Source organism: Pelobates fuscus, chromosome 12 (genome assembly GCF_036172605.1).
Source record: "Pelobates fuscus isolate aPelFus1 chromosome 12, aPelFus1.pri, whole genome shotgun sequence".
Classification (NCBI taxonomy): domain Eukaryota; kingdom Metazoa; phylum Chordata; class Amphibia; order Anura; family Pelobatidae; genus Pelobates; species Pelobates fuscus.
Window position 1 is genome coordinate 43,419,094 of NC_086328.1, and position 14,062 is coordinate 43,433,155.

Below are 14,062 nucleotides of genomic sequence, written 5' to 3' on the forward strand. Positions count from 1 at the left end.
TACTTGCACTGCAGTTGCTATGAAAACTCCCTAGCATATGATGTTAGCGCTGGCTATGGAGTACAAAAATATAGTGACTAACATCCCTCCATTCAGATGTCAGAATATGTGTAATGAAGCTAGCATGTGTGGGTGTCAGAGGAGATTTGCCCTGCATGTGCAATCAATTAAGAAAGCAGGGAATCACTGATGAGGACATGGCAGCACTGAATCAAAAGGTTGGGTGAATCACGATTGGTTCACTTTAAAGTTCAAAGTTAGCTAAACTAAATATTAGAGTTGTGCATGGCAAAAAAAAAAGGTGGTTGCTCTGAATCAATTCAGCCCAAAAATATTTTGGTTAAGGCAATTCGGGATTTGTAACATTTGGTTTGGATGAGTTTTGTTCATGCAATACTTGTGGGGAAAATTATTCAGAAAAAAACCAAAGGAGCATTACAATGGGCCAATTATTTATACATTTTACAGAACATTGAAAGGTGCATTTGTCTTATAATTTGCTTCACAGATGATGTCAGAAGGAGCAATTAACAGAGGGAAAAAGGAGAAGTGAAAAGTCCAGACAAAATTCAGTGTTTAGTAAATAAACATGTAAATGATCAAATTTGAAACTCTTCTCCCAAGTGAACATATTCACTTTCAAATTCCAAGTGAAGATGTTCAATTTCCTCTTTTGAGTAGCCACCACAAAGTCAAGCATGCATTATAGGATAGTCCAGGGATAGAGCATACCAACATAGCTAGAAACATAAATGAAAGAACCAAATTCAAAGTTTCAGGAAAAGGAGGTGGGTAGTCCCTAACAAAGTGAATATTGAACAGTAAGCTGGTTTATTTCCAGAATCCCATAATAGCTCTTTACTAATTTTAAAACATATATTTTATTGCTTATATTGAAATATTAATCACCCAGAAAAGAAATGTAACAAAAAAAGAAAAGAGAACATACTAAACTTAAAAGTTATTAAATGAAAACCTAGAGAAATTGGTCTATTATGGATGTAAAGAACTCATGTGTATCCAACATAAAAAAATCAGATTGTAGCTATAATGTAACCACAATGGCCAGATAAACTGCTTCATATAGAAGAGTAAGAATAATCAGAAACTAAAGCCAGGGTAAAGTACAAATGACAGCCAAGGTGATATGCCTTCAACAGCACCCAAGTATCTGCAGAAATAGCTATGTAATGAAAAAGCCTGAACTGTGCCTTCGAGGGTAATGAAGCTGGCAGGTTGATAAATACTAAAATCTCTTTATCCACATAGAGCTAGGTGCTAAAATAACAATTGATTCTTAAAAGTGCCATCAGAATGTATGTGTCAGGCTTCCTGCCTGCTTACCTCCCGCCGGAGCTCCAGGTGCTGCGATCCCCGCCGGCATTCTGTCTTGCGTGCAGCATATTTAAGTATGAACTACCGAATTCAACATTTGCCAAACCGAACACAGAATTCGGCGTATGAAAATTATGTCAGAGGTCAGATTAGGAAGGTCAAGTACCTTCCATGAATAGTGATCAATTCCAAGTGGATGTAAGCTGTAAGTGATGCCTATTTATACTTATCTCTCCCATTCCTTGTTACCCTATTGTGGTTTCTTGGTAGCCCAATAGTGCGTTCTGTTTAGTTGTTTGGCACCTTGACTGACTTTTGTCTCTCATTTATTCTGCTCTCCTTTGACCTCAGCTTGCATTCTGACTCTGCTTATTTGTATAATCCGGCCATTCTAAGGACCGGTATTACAAATATTCTTGTTTGTGATTCTGTCTGTGTGTTCTGGTTCCGGATTCATTGACATTACAACAGGGCCTTATATTTATGGAACCTACAGACATATCACAACAGTTGGCCACTTGTGGCTCAAGGATGGACGGAATTTATCATTGCATGGATCAATTTGCTCAGGCCTTTCAAACCATCCTAATGCTTACTTACAGCCTGATGCACAGGACAATGCTTCTGCCTCTCTGGTTCCTGTTCCTGAACCTGTGCCTGATGTTCCAGCACATATGTCATGTTGTGGATTTCTAAACCAGATTAACATCCATTTGGTTATATACCCACGTTCATATCCTAAAGATAGGTCTAAGATAGCGTTTCTGATAAACCACCTGTCAGATAGAGCCTTGGCATTGGCCAATCCTATTTGGAAATCTAGTTCCTCTACTTCTTATTCTTATGCTGAGTTCCTCTCAGCTTTTAAGAGGACATTTAACATGCCTGGTAGAGTCAGTTTTGCAGGCAAATCTTTGATAAGGATTAAGAAAGGATCCAGATCTGTAGCAGATTTTGCTATTGAGTTCCATACTTTGGCATCAGAGGTTGTATGGGATAACGACTCTCTAGTAACAGCTTTCCAGGAGGGCTTAGCTAGAAATATCTTAGATGAGATAGCATCTAGAGATGCCTTTCTTACTCGAGGATCCTATAGATTTCTGTATTGTCATAGATATTCGTATAAGGTAGAGACGCACTCATAGAGAGACTCAAAGAAGGTTGTACCCCTATCCAGTCCCCAGTCTTCCATCTACAGCCTTGCTCGCCTTACAACCTCCACCTTCACCACCAGAACCCATGCAATTAGGTGCCACTAACTTAACTGAGGCTGAGAAATCCCTTAGACAAAAGTAGGGCTTATGTCTTTATTATAGTAAAAGGGGGCATTGAGAAAGGAAAGCCCTAGCCATCTGGAAAACAAGGCCTAATCAGGGGTCAGCTTTGGATGTTATGACATTATCCCCTTTTGCTAATACAACTAGACTAACTATACCAGTCATACTTTATGTCAATGGTAGCACCATCACCACTGATGCCTTGATCGATTCAAGTACTACGGACAATTTAATAGACCAGGATTTTACCAATTCTGCTGGCTTGTCTCTGATCCAAAAGGCTATTAGATGAACCTCTTGTCATGCATGCAATCTAGGAATTGTGGGGGTATTTCACAAAGAAAAATTAATGTTTCAGATATTGCATTCCCCTTCTTGTCATATTCTTCCAGGTCTCACCTGGTTGGTGAAACATAACCATGTTATTGATTGGGTAAAATCAGACATATTGTCCTGGGGGAAGGAATGTTATTCTAATTGTCTTGAACAGGTATGTCCTATTTGCACACTGAATGTACATATTGCCTCTCCTTTATCAACTTCTATACCTATGCAATATGCTGATCTTGCTGAAGTATTTGAAAAAAGGGAGGCTGGTAACCTCCACATCGCACATATGATTGTGCCATAGACTTGTTGTCTGGTACTATGCCCCCAAAGGGTAGGGTCTACCCACTTTCAGAAAATGAGAGTAGAATCATGGAGAAATATATACAGGAATCCTTAAAGAATGGATTCATTAGGAGATCCTCGTCTCCTGCAGGTGCAGGATTCTTTTTTTGTCTCTAAGAAAGAGGGTGATTTGAGACCCTGTATTGATGTCCATAATGCTTACCCCATTCCACTCATAACTAAGTTATTTGATTGTGTAAAGGGTCTAAGTGTTTCACAAAACTTGCATATATTCTGGTGAGGATAAGACAGGGGGAAAGCGAATGGAAAACGGCCTTCAACACTCGCAACGGGAAATAACAAAGATGACTAAGAAATGAGCTAATCACAGTATTACTCCATCCTGATCCATCATTGCCCTTCATCTTAGAGGTAGACACATCTGAATCTGGGGTGCGAGCGGTTCAGTCTCAGAGAAAGATCCCTAAAGAACCTCTTCACCCTTGTTGTTTCTTTTCCAAAAAAAACTGTCGGATTTTGAAAAGAATTCCGATATAGGGAACAGGGAAATTATTGCTAGAGTGTTAGTATTCAGACAATGGAGCTATTTATTAGAAGGTTCTAAATACCCTACATTGGTAATTACTGATCACAAAAATATCTTGTATATCGCTGAAGCTAAACATTTATCCTCTACACAAGCTAGATTATCCTTATTCTTATCTCATTTTTAGTACTCCATTACTTATAGACTTGGTTATCGTAATGTCAAGGCAGATGCCATATCTAGGCAATACGAACCATTAGAGATAACACCCACTGTTCCTGAAACCATTGTTCCTCTGCTAATATCATTGCTGCTACTCGTCTTACTGTTTCTTCTCTGCCACTCGACAAAATTAAGCAGTATCAGACTCAAGCACCCTCTGATAAACCAGTTGGTTTATTATATGTAAAGGACAGTGAAAGAAAAGAGGTGTTAACTTTATTTCATGATTCCAAAACTGCAGGTCATCCAGACATAAGAAAAACTTATAAAAACATAAGACAATGTTGGTGTCCTTGTTCTATGAAGGAGATTAAGGAGTATGTTCAGGAATGCGAGATTTGTACTAAATCTAAGTCTCTTTCCCAAAAACCTGCTGACCTTCTAATGCCCCTTTCTATACCCAGAATGCCTTGGACACATCTTTCCATGGCTTTTATAGTGGATCTTCCTCTCTCTGACAGCCATACAGTCATTCTTCTGGTTACAGATAGGTTTTCCAAGATGGTCCACTTTATTCCCTTAAAAAAACTCCCCTCTGCTGTTCAACTGGCCAATGTCTTTGCCAAGGAGGTATTCAGATTGCATGGCATACCGGTTGATATAGTCTCAGAAAGGGGTCCTCAATTTGTCTCCAGGTTCTGGAGGGGTTTATGTGCAGAGATGGGTGTTACTCTTACATTCTCCTCGGCTTATCACCCTCAATCTAACGGTGCTGCTGAAGGGTGAATCAGTCCCTGGAACTGTACTTATGCTGCTTTACTAATGAACTCCAAGATAATTGGTCTGGTCTTCTCTCTTGGGCTGAGTATGCTAGAAATTTGGTTTGTCATGCCTCTACTGGCTTAAGTCATTTTATGGTGTCTTATGGTGTTCAACCATAAATAATTATCCTTCCTGGTGTATTCTCAGAAAAGGTAATACCTGCTTTGGATGCCCATTTTGCCACGTTGAGGGAGATGTGGGAGCAGGCCCAATCAGCCTTGTCCCATGCAGCTATGTCACAGAAGAGATTCAGTGATCGCCTTCGGGCTGCGGCGCCTAGCTATGTTCCAGGTGATAGAGTTTGGGTTTCTATGATGAATTTGCATCCCTAATATCCAGGACCTTTACTGTTCTTATCTGGCATCACATTCTATGATTCTATGTTTTGCGCAGGATAAACCCTGTCTCTTATTCCTTGGAATTGCCTTCTTCCCTGTGTATTCCGAACACGTTTCATACAGCCCTTCTGAAGCCTCTGCTGTGCAATAGGTTCACTAGACCTGTTGTTCTCCTGGCCCTGTCCATGCTGCCTCCAGTAAGGAACATGAGGTGCATTCTCGTGTTGACTCGAGGTTCTTTTGTGGTGCCTTGCAATATTTGGTTCACTGGAAGGGTTATGGTCCAGAAGAAAGCTCCTGGGTCTCTGCTTCTGATGTGCATGCTCTTTGATTTGTCCAAGCTTTTCATGCTCTTTTTTCTCTGAAACTTTCTGCTTACCGCCCTCCTGGTGGTCCTCAGGGAGGGGGTTATGTCAGGCTTCCTGCCTGCTTACCTCCTGCCGGAGCTCCCAGTGTTGGGATCCCCGCTGGCATTCCATCAGACGCTGCATGCTTGTGTGCAGCGTGTTTAAGTATGCGCCTGAATGAACTACCGAATTCGGCGTTCGCCGAACTGAAAGCGGAATTCGGTAGACCGAATTCGGCGCATGAAAATTATGTCAGAGGTCAGATTAGGAAGGTCAAGTACCTTCCACGAATAGTGGTCAATTACAAACAGAATATGACCAATACGATGTAAGTGATGCCTATTTATACTTACCTCTCCCATTCCTTGTTGTCCTGTTGTGGTTTCTTGGTAGCCCAATAGCTCGTTCCTTCTGTTTAGTTGTTTGGTATCTTGACTGGCTTTTGTCTCTCATTTATCCTGCTCTCTCTAATCCTTTGACCTCGGCTTGCTTAATCGTTATTCCTTACCTCTGTAATCCTCTGACCACAGCTTGTATTCTGACTCTGCTTATTTGTATAACCAGGCCATGCTAAGGACTGGTATTACTGATTTTGTAAGCTCTTTTAAGATATACCCCAATTAATATATGCATGAAAAATATTCATTGGGAATATATCTACTAACCAGAGATTTTATTTAAAAAAAGAAAGAAAAATCAGTCTGGCGTGGTCCTTTATGGGCAGGTAACAATCATCTGTCTCATCCAATATTAATTCACTTTATTATATTTTTAGTTGCATTGTTAAAAATTGAATTTATTTTAATTAAGTCAAAATAGAAAAAAATATCCATCTCAGACCTTTACCTTGTCATGTTTTAAGTTTAATACGCAAAACCAAAAAATTAAATTTTGGAAAAAAAGTCTATCAAATTGAGGAATTCATGCATCCAATCACTGTTGCCCCTGTTCATCCAGAAATTATAATATTTAAAAAAAATGATTACAGTTATTATAAAATAATTGTTTTTACAAATTTCTTGTAGCATTGTTTTCTTGCACGTGGAACACACTTTACAAAGTATTTTAAATGTGTTACAGTTGTAGCAGTGCAATCAATATTTAATTAATTTGAAGATCTTGTTTAAAAAGTTTTACTTTTTTTTAGATGTTTGTTTTATTTTGTTAGGCTCAGTCTAATTACATATTGTTCCACACTGCATATATATGCATTATCCACCCAATTTGTCTGCTTCCTAGTGTCTATAACATAAAAATACCCATTTCCAAATGGCTACTATTAGGTTTTGTCTGAAATCAAGTTGCTTTCAGGTAGGTCACGGACCAGAATGCAGTACCATGATAAAAGGCGATCCATTTGAATATTATTGATGTTTGGTAAATTTACAGGAAGTTGAGTTTCCTAAAACTACATTAAAACAGGAAGCCATTTGCAGCAAATGTTAGATCTTTCTAACGTCGCTCTAACTGGAAACAGGCTATTGGAATTCTAAGCCTCAAGCTATAACAAATGGCCTTGCTACCAGACGTCATTAGATTATTTACAGCAAGCTGCATGGGAGAGTTTGACAGTGGACTAATAAAACTCACAAAGAATAGTTTTATATGTTTGACATAAGAGAAATTGTCTATAATGCATTTCAGCTAGCAGCCTGGTTTGTGATGAAATGATCCAATGTTTTACCAGCATAAACAATGCATTTTTATTCCCTCCTCAAGTTTCAGCAGTATCACTTGTATTGTATGAGAGGAAAATGAAACAGTTTGAGTTACCACTTTCAAAACCCTTATTTATTTTTAACCCCTGGATGACATGTCAGGGCTGTCATAATATAAAAAGGATTTGCCTAATACTTAAAATACAATAAGCACTACATTTTAATGAACTGGAATCCAGATTGGAAAATTATGGCTAAACACGGCAAGCTGTGACATTAGCCAATGTGAAGAATTTGCCTAATTTCTGCAATTTGGTAACAATTCAGTTACCTTGAAGAGGATTTACATATTTAGCTGTGTGCAAGTGAATCTAAACATTGGTCACAGGATAAATTGCAAAACGGTGAATACTTATAATTGTTACTTTTATATATATTAATACTATAATAACGTGAATTTATTGTATCATGTTAAACTGGAGAAATGTAGCAAATGTTTCATAGTCATAGGCACATCCATGTGGAATGCCCAAGCACACTATAATTAAACTGAAGTGTTGATTGCTGTACAGAATTTCTCCTTGACTGGCCCTGTGTGCCTCGTTGCCAAGAGAGAGAGAGAGCTTGTGATCTGTAGCTTGTGCAGTTGTATAACACTTTAAGTGCCTCCTCAAGGTCCTGCACCAACAAGCTCCTCCCAGTGAACCACCAGGGAACAAGTCACTAACCCCACAGGGCAATCAGGAATCCAGTCAATGACCCCTACTGGGCCACCAGGGAATAGGGAACAATATCCCCTCCCATCCTCCTGTCAAGGTCAATCACCATAGCACATAAACTAAGGAGTTCTTTATCGATACACAAACCAAGACGTATAACAGGGACTTAGAGTGGCCGGACTTAATGTATATATGAGTACAATGAGAAGTATAAAATAGTCAGAAAGGCCAAGGTCAGGATTGTGTATGTGGTGACATTCTGTCATCAAACTAATATAGTGACCAGGGGTCATGTGACCAAGCTCATGTATGCCTTTCTCACAGTGGGATAAGCTTTACCTTTGATATGGTAATTCAATACCTTTACAGGTCAGGAAAGAGATAACCACTCCCCCCTATCCCCATTCCTTTCTGTTCCTTCTTGGCTGTGCTACTAAGCAGACCCTTAAGCAGACATGGGCTAATTTTTATCATGGTGAACTGTGAGTGGAATCTGGTGATTTTATAAGATTTAGTTGTTATTGTTAGTTAGGTTGTTGTTGCTGTTGTTGTTGTTGTTGTTGTTGGTATAGTTAGTTAGATTGTGTGTCATTATTTGTATGTTGTTGTTGTTTTGTCTCTGAATAAATATTTGTTAAAGTAGACGGACCAGAGTTTATATGTGTATGCGTACATAATAATTTATAGAGTTTGGTAATATACCACAGTATACAGAAGAATAAACGTAGAACAAAGCCAAGGGTTAAAGATAACAGAAAAACGGATAAACGAGGAGCAAAGCCAAAGTCAGATACCAGAAAAGTCTAAGCTAAAGAAGCACACTCTTGGGCTGCAAAGTCCATGAGAGGGCAAGGAAGTGATGTCAAAGGGAGGTATAAATAGGTCTAAGTGTGAGCTGATAGGCTAGGGAACCAATTAGGGTAATATGTGAGCAGTTATAAATGGAATGCCTAGCCAAGAAGTAAAATGGGTAACTTTCCCTTTAAGGAGCCAAAGACAAAGAAGATGCGCACCCCGTAGCTGTTTGTCGCACACACACGCATTCGCACCCGCAATGTTGGACAAACATTGGGACACCGCAGGAGAGGAGAGTCGGCGTCTGCACGGAAAGCAGGACTTAAGCGGTGCAGACCAAGAGGAGTTATGATACCCCCCACCATGATCTCTCCCTATAGGAGAGAGGCAGTGTATTTTGTATTATTCATATATATTAACCAGTTATTAAATCCAAGGGTTCACATACTTTTTCCACCTGCACTGTGAATGTTTTCATGGTGTGTTCAATAAAAACATGGCAACATTTCATTCTTTGTGTGCTATTAGTTTAAGCAGACTGTGATTGTCTATTGTTGTGACTTAGATGATGATCAGATCACATTTTATGACCAATTTGTGCAGAAATCCATATCATTCCAAAGGGTTCACATACTTTTTCTTGCAACTGTATATATTTTAAGTTACTGGAACTAGGGGGAAGTCTGGGACAAAAAATAGCCTGCTACGCACAAAACACTCAGCACACTCATCTACCCACACATACCTGTCAAATAATTTGAATAATGTGTTTGTTTATTGAGATTTTAAGACAATATCTTTAAGAACAAAAAAAAATAATGAAAACAAAGAAAATTTCACATTTTGTATATTCCATATAATACATGTACACATGTCACAATAACACAAATAATGCACATTCTGTTTTACAACATCATATTTTGTAGGCAGGGAATGGGGGGAGTGGCATGTAAGTGGCAAAACTACAGTGTTGTAGGTTGTGAGGGCATAGCGTCAACCAAGAGTATATAATGTAATTATCCGATTCTCATCTCTCAAAGACATGGTTAAATTAAAGTTTAAGTTTAAGTTGGAGTTTCGATGTCGAGAAGAAGAGGACCCATGGGATCAACTGTGGTGAATTTGTTTTGGAGTGGGTGTGGGCTTGAGCTACAATTTAGTCTACATTACTTGAGTGTCAACCAGAGTCCTCTGTTCACTATATAAGATCGTGTCAAGTTCCAGGAGGGTTTGAATGAGTCTAGTGTGTCTTGGTGGAGAGCCATCATACACTCCACCAAGACACATAAGACTAACCTCCAGTAAGACTTACATGATGTATCAAGTCAGAATTTGTGTGAAGATCTTTCCATCTCCATGCCCTTGCTATTAAAATTATGGTAGACACTAATATATGAAAAATCACCCTTCTGCGTATCTCAGATAGATTTTCGGGGATCATGAATAGCAATCATAACTCCACTCTCATTGGAAGGGCCAAGCCAGTAACATCCTGAGTTAGTTTCACAACCTCGGGATTGTTATGCAGATCATTCTGATAGAGTTTTCAGATAAGGATGATCCCATAACATCCAAAATCAAAACTCTGACAACAGACAACACTCAGCTGTCACCATAACATCCATGCAGACACTGCTTGGAAAGAGATTAATTATTCCTAAATAATATCATAAATAAAAGGCAGAAAAAATGCCACAAATATGTGGACTGTGAAATATAAAACACATGAAAGGGGTATTCCAAACATTAAGACCACTTCATTAATTTGAAGGGGTCATGGAGTTTGGAGTCTGTATGTGCAGAGTATCAATTTGAAACACTGCTCATACAGAGATTTATCCCTTAGCTGACGGAAGTGTAATTCCTCCTCCTGCCTTGCCATTACCCAGCCCAGAACAAATATCTGGACTGGCTAGTGTAACTTCTGTGCAAAAATGGAGTTTGACTCCACCACACATGGCATGTCAGTTGTGGCACCCACCCACCTCTTGTCACCCCTGTCCTCTGTCATTCAGGCCTCCCTACCCTTCCTCCCATTCTAGCAAGTAACATCAGACATGGAGTATGAGGTGAGTGTGAGCATTTTGCTTTAGGAGTGAACCACATCAGAACTTTGTACTTGTCCGTGAGGGCAAAGGTTGCCAGCCTTCCCCTATTTTGCAATCTAATCTCCAGTCTAAACTCATTTAGTGGAAATTAAACCTAAAAAAATGTTGGTTAACAGGACAAAATTTGGGCATGAATCGCTTTGAGGCAGCATTATTCAATATTATTATAACAGTGAAGAGTGAATGGTTTACAAGCAAGATGAGAAAATAAAACCATTTCACAGGGATTGGGCATATTCTCTCTCTCTCTCTAGATATATATATGTAACACACACAATGACATTCCATTTGATTTCAAAATACATTTGGTGGATTAACTCCCACAACTGTTAATAGAGCTACAATCAAAGGCATACCTAGGATATTTGACAACCGGGTCTGAATACCCAAGGTCCTTACCCCTCACCCTTTTGTGCATTTACCCTTGTGTCTCACACACTAAACTAATCCCAGAAACTACCTGTGCACAGCTAAGAATTTTAATTTCATCATGTGAGATGAATGGTGAGAGGGCGGGATATGAAATTCATTATCAGTGACTATCACTACTAGTTATTTATAGAACGACTACTTTAAAATCATTGTCAACATGCTTTGTCATTATCAGTTGTTCTTTACTATTTGCCATTAAGCTACTTGTTAAAAATCACTTTTTATCTAGTACGCACTTGGAATGCTACTTATAACTCAGAGATAATGTATGATATTTGCATGTATAAAATCAAGTTGTCTCATTGTTCTCCAGAGAGGTTTTTTCGTAGCTACTCCCACACCTCCAATAAAAGATACAATGAGTTTAAAGATAGAATAAGGACATTCCTTTGACCAGGGCCATAGCTAAGTGGCAAAAAGACCAAGTGCTTCAGCCCAATGGTACATTTTATGGACCACTCCCATGTTGACTGACTGAAGCCCTCTATAAAACCATAAAATGTCTTCTGACCAATTTTATTTCGATAAATTAATAACATCTATACCTCTTGTATTAGCCACAAGCCATGTTGTGTTACTTAACCCTGCAACCACTGCATAAACATAGAAATATAGACTGTGACGGCAGATAAGAACCATTCAGCCCATCTAGTCTGCCCAATATTTTGAAATACTTTTAATTAGTCCCTGACCTTATCTTAAGTCTAGGATAGCCTTATGCCTATCCCATGCATGCTTAAACTCCCTCACTGTGTTAACCTCTACCCATTCAGCTGGAAGGCTATTCCATGCACCCACTACCCTCTCAGTAAAATAATACTTCCTGATATTATTTTTAAACCTTTGCCCCTCTAATTTAAGACTATGTCCTCTTGTTGTGGTAGTTTTTCTTCTTTTAAATATAGTCTCTTCATTTACTGTGTTGATTCCCTTTATGTATTTAAATGTTTCTATCATATCCCCCCTGTCTCATCTTTTCTCCAAGCTATACATGTTAAGATCCTTTAATCTTTCCTTGTAAGTTTTATCCTGTAATCCATGAACCAGTTTAGTAGCCCTTCTTTGAACTCTTTCTAGAGTATCAATATCCTTCTGAAGATACGGTCTCCAGTACTGCGTACAATACTCTAAGTGAGGTCTCACCAGTGTTCTGTACAATAGCATGAGCACTTCCCTCTTTCTACTGCTAATGCCTCTCCCTTTACAATCAAACATTCTGCTAGCATTTCCAGCTGCTCTATTACATTGTCTTCCTACCTTTAAGTCATCTGAAATAATTACTCCTAAAACCCTTTTTCTCAGATGTTGAGGTTAGTAGGGTATATCCTATACTCTGCCCTTGGGTTTTTACATCCAAGGTGCATTATCTTGCACTTATCCACATTAAATGTCAGTTGCCACAGCTCTGACCATTTTTCTAGTTTACCTAAATCATTTGCCATTTGGCTTATCCCTCCTGGAACATCAACCCTGTTACATATCTTAGTATCATCAGCAAAAAGACATACCTTACCATCAAGACCTTCTGCAATATCACTAATAAAAAAATATTAAAGAAAATTAGTCCAAGTACAGATCCCTGAGGTACCCCACTAGTAACTAGACCTTGCTTTGAATATACTCCGTTGACAACAACCCTCTGTTGCCTGTCATTTAGCCACTGCCTAACCCATTCAACAATATTGGAATCCAAACTTAAAGATTGCAGTTTATTGATGAGCCTTCTATGTGCAACACTGTCAAAAGCCTTACTGAAATCTAGGTAAGCAATGTCTACTGCACCACCCTGATCTATTATTTTAGTTACCCAATCAAAAAAATCAATAAGATTAGTTTGGCAGGATCTCCTATGAAAACACTGCACCCATAGCAATACCATATTGTGCTATATAATCCACTGCACATATAGTGCATTAAAGGGACACTATAGTCACCTGAACAATGTCAGCTTAATGAGGTTGTTCAGGTGAGAACTATAGCTCCCTGCAGCCTCTCTCATGTAAACACTGTATTTTCTGAGAAAATACAGTGTTTACATTGAAAGCTAGGAACACCTCCAGCTGCAGTCACTCAGATTGAACCAGAGCGACTTCGGAGTTGATGGAGGCATAATATGCCTCCATCCACTCAGATCTGCTGTCAGCAGAGCACAGGGAAGCACCTCCCTCTGCATGCAGACACTGAACTTTCCTCATAGAGATTCATTGATTTAATTCTTCTCTATGAAGAGATGCTGATTGGCCAGGGCTGTGTTTGAATCATGCTGGCTCGGCCCCTGATCTGCCTCTTTTTCAATCTCAGCCAATCCTATTGGGAAGCACTGTGATTGGATCAGACTACCACATGTCAGCAGACTGATTGTTTTTCTGAGTCTAACAGCATGCAGATTTACAGCATCAGGCTTGAATACAGTAAGATTTATACTATATTTATGGAGGCATAAGGGGCCCAGGGGGGGCTAGATGGTGGTGTTAACACTATAGGCTCAGGAATACATGTTTGTGTTCCTGAGCCTATAGTGATCCTTTAATGTTAACCATTATTATCCCTAATTCTATCTAACCCTAAGTACTCCTAGACTAAACAAAACCCTTGTTAAGCTCAAATAACCCTAGGCCTATCTAATCATATTGTTAACTAACCGTAACACTAATTAATCCTAACCTGGGGGATGAACTAGCCTGGGTGTCAATCATTGAATACTGCTAGTCAGTCCACCCATTGAAGGTGCACAGCACGTTTCAACATTACAGTCTTCCACATGCACCTGAGGAAGACAAGAACAGCAAAATGCTTTGTGCACCTTAATTGGTGGAACTGGCACTGTGGCACCTTACTTACATTTAAAAACTTTTGTGTTCTATTGAAATAAATTCAACTATCTCATTCGCATTGTTTGTGCCTTTATTT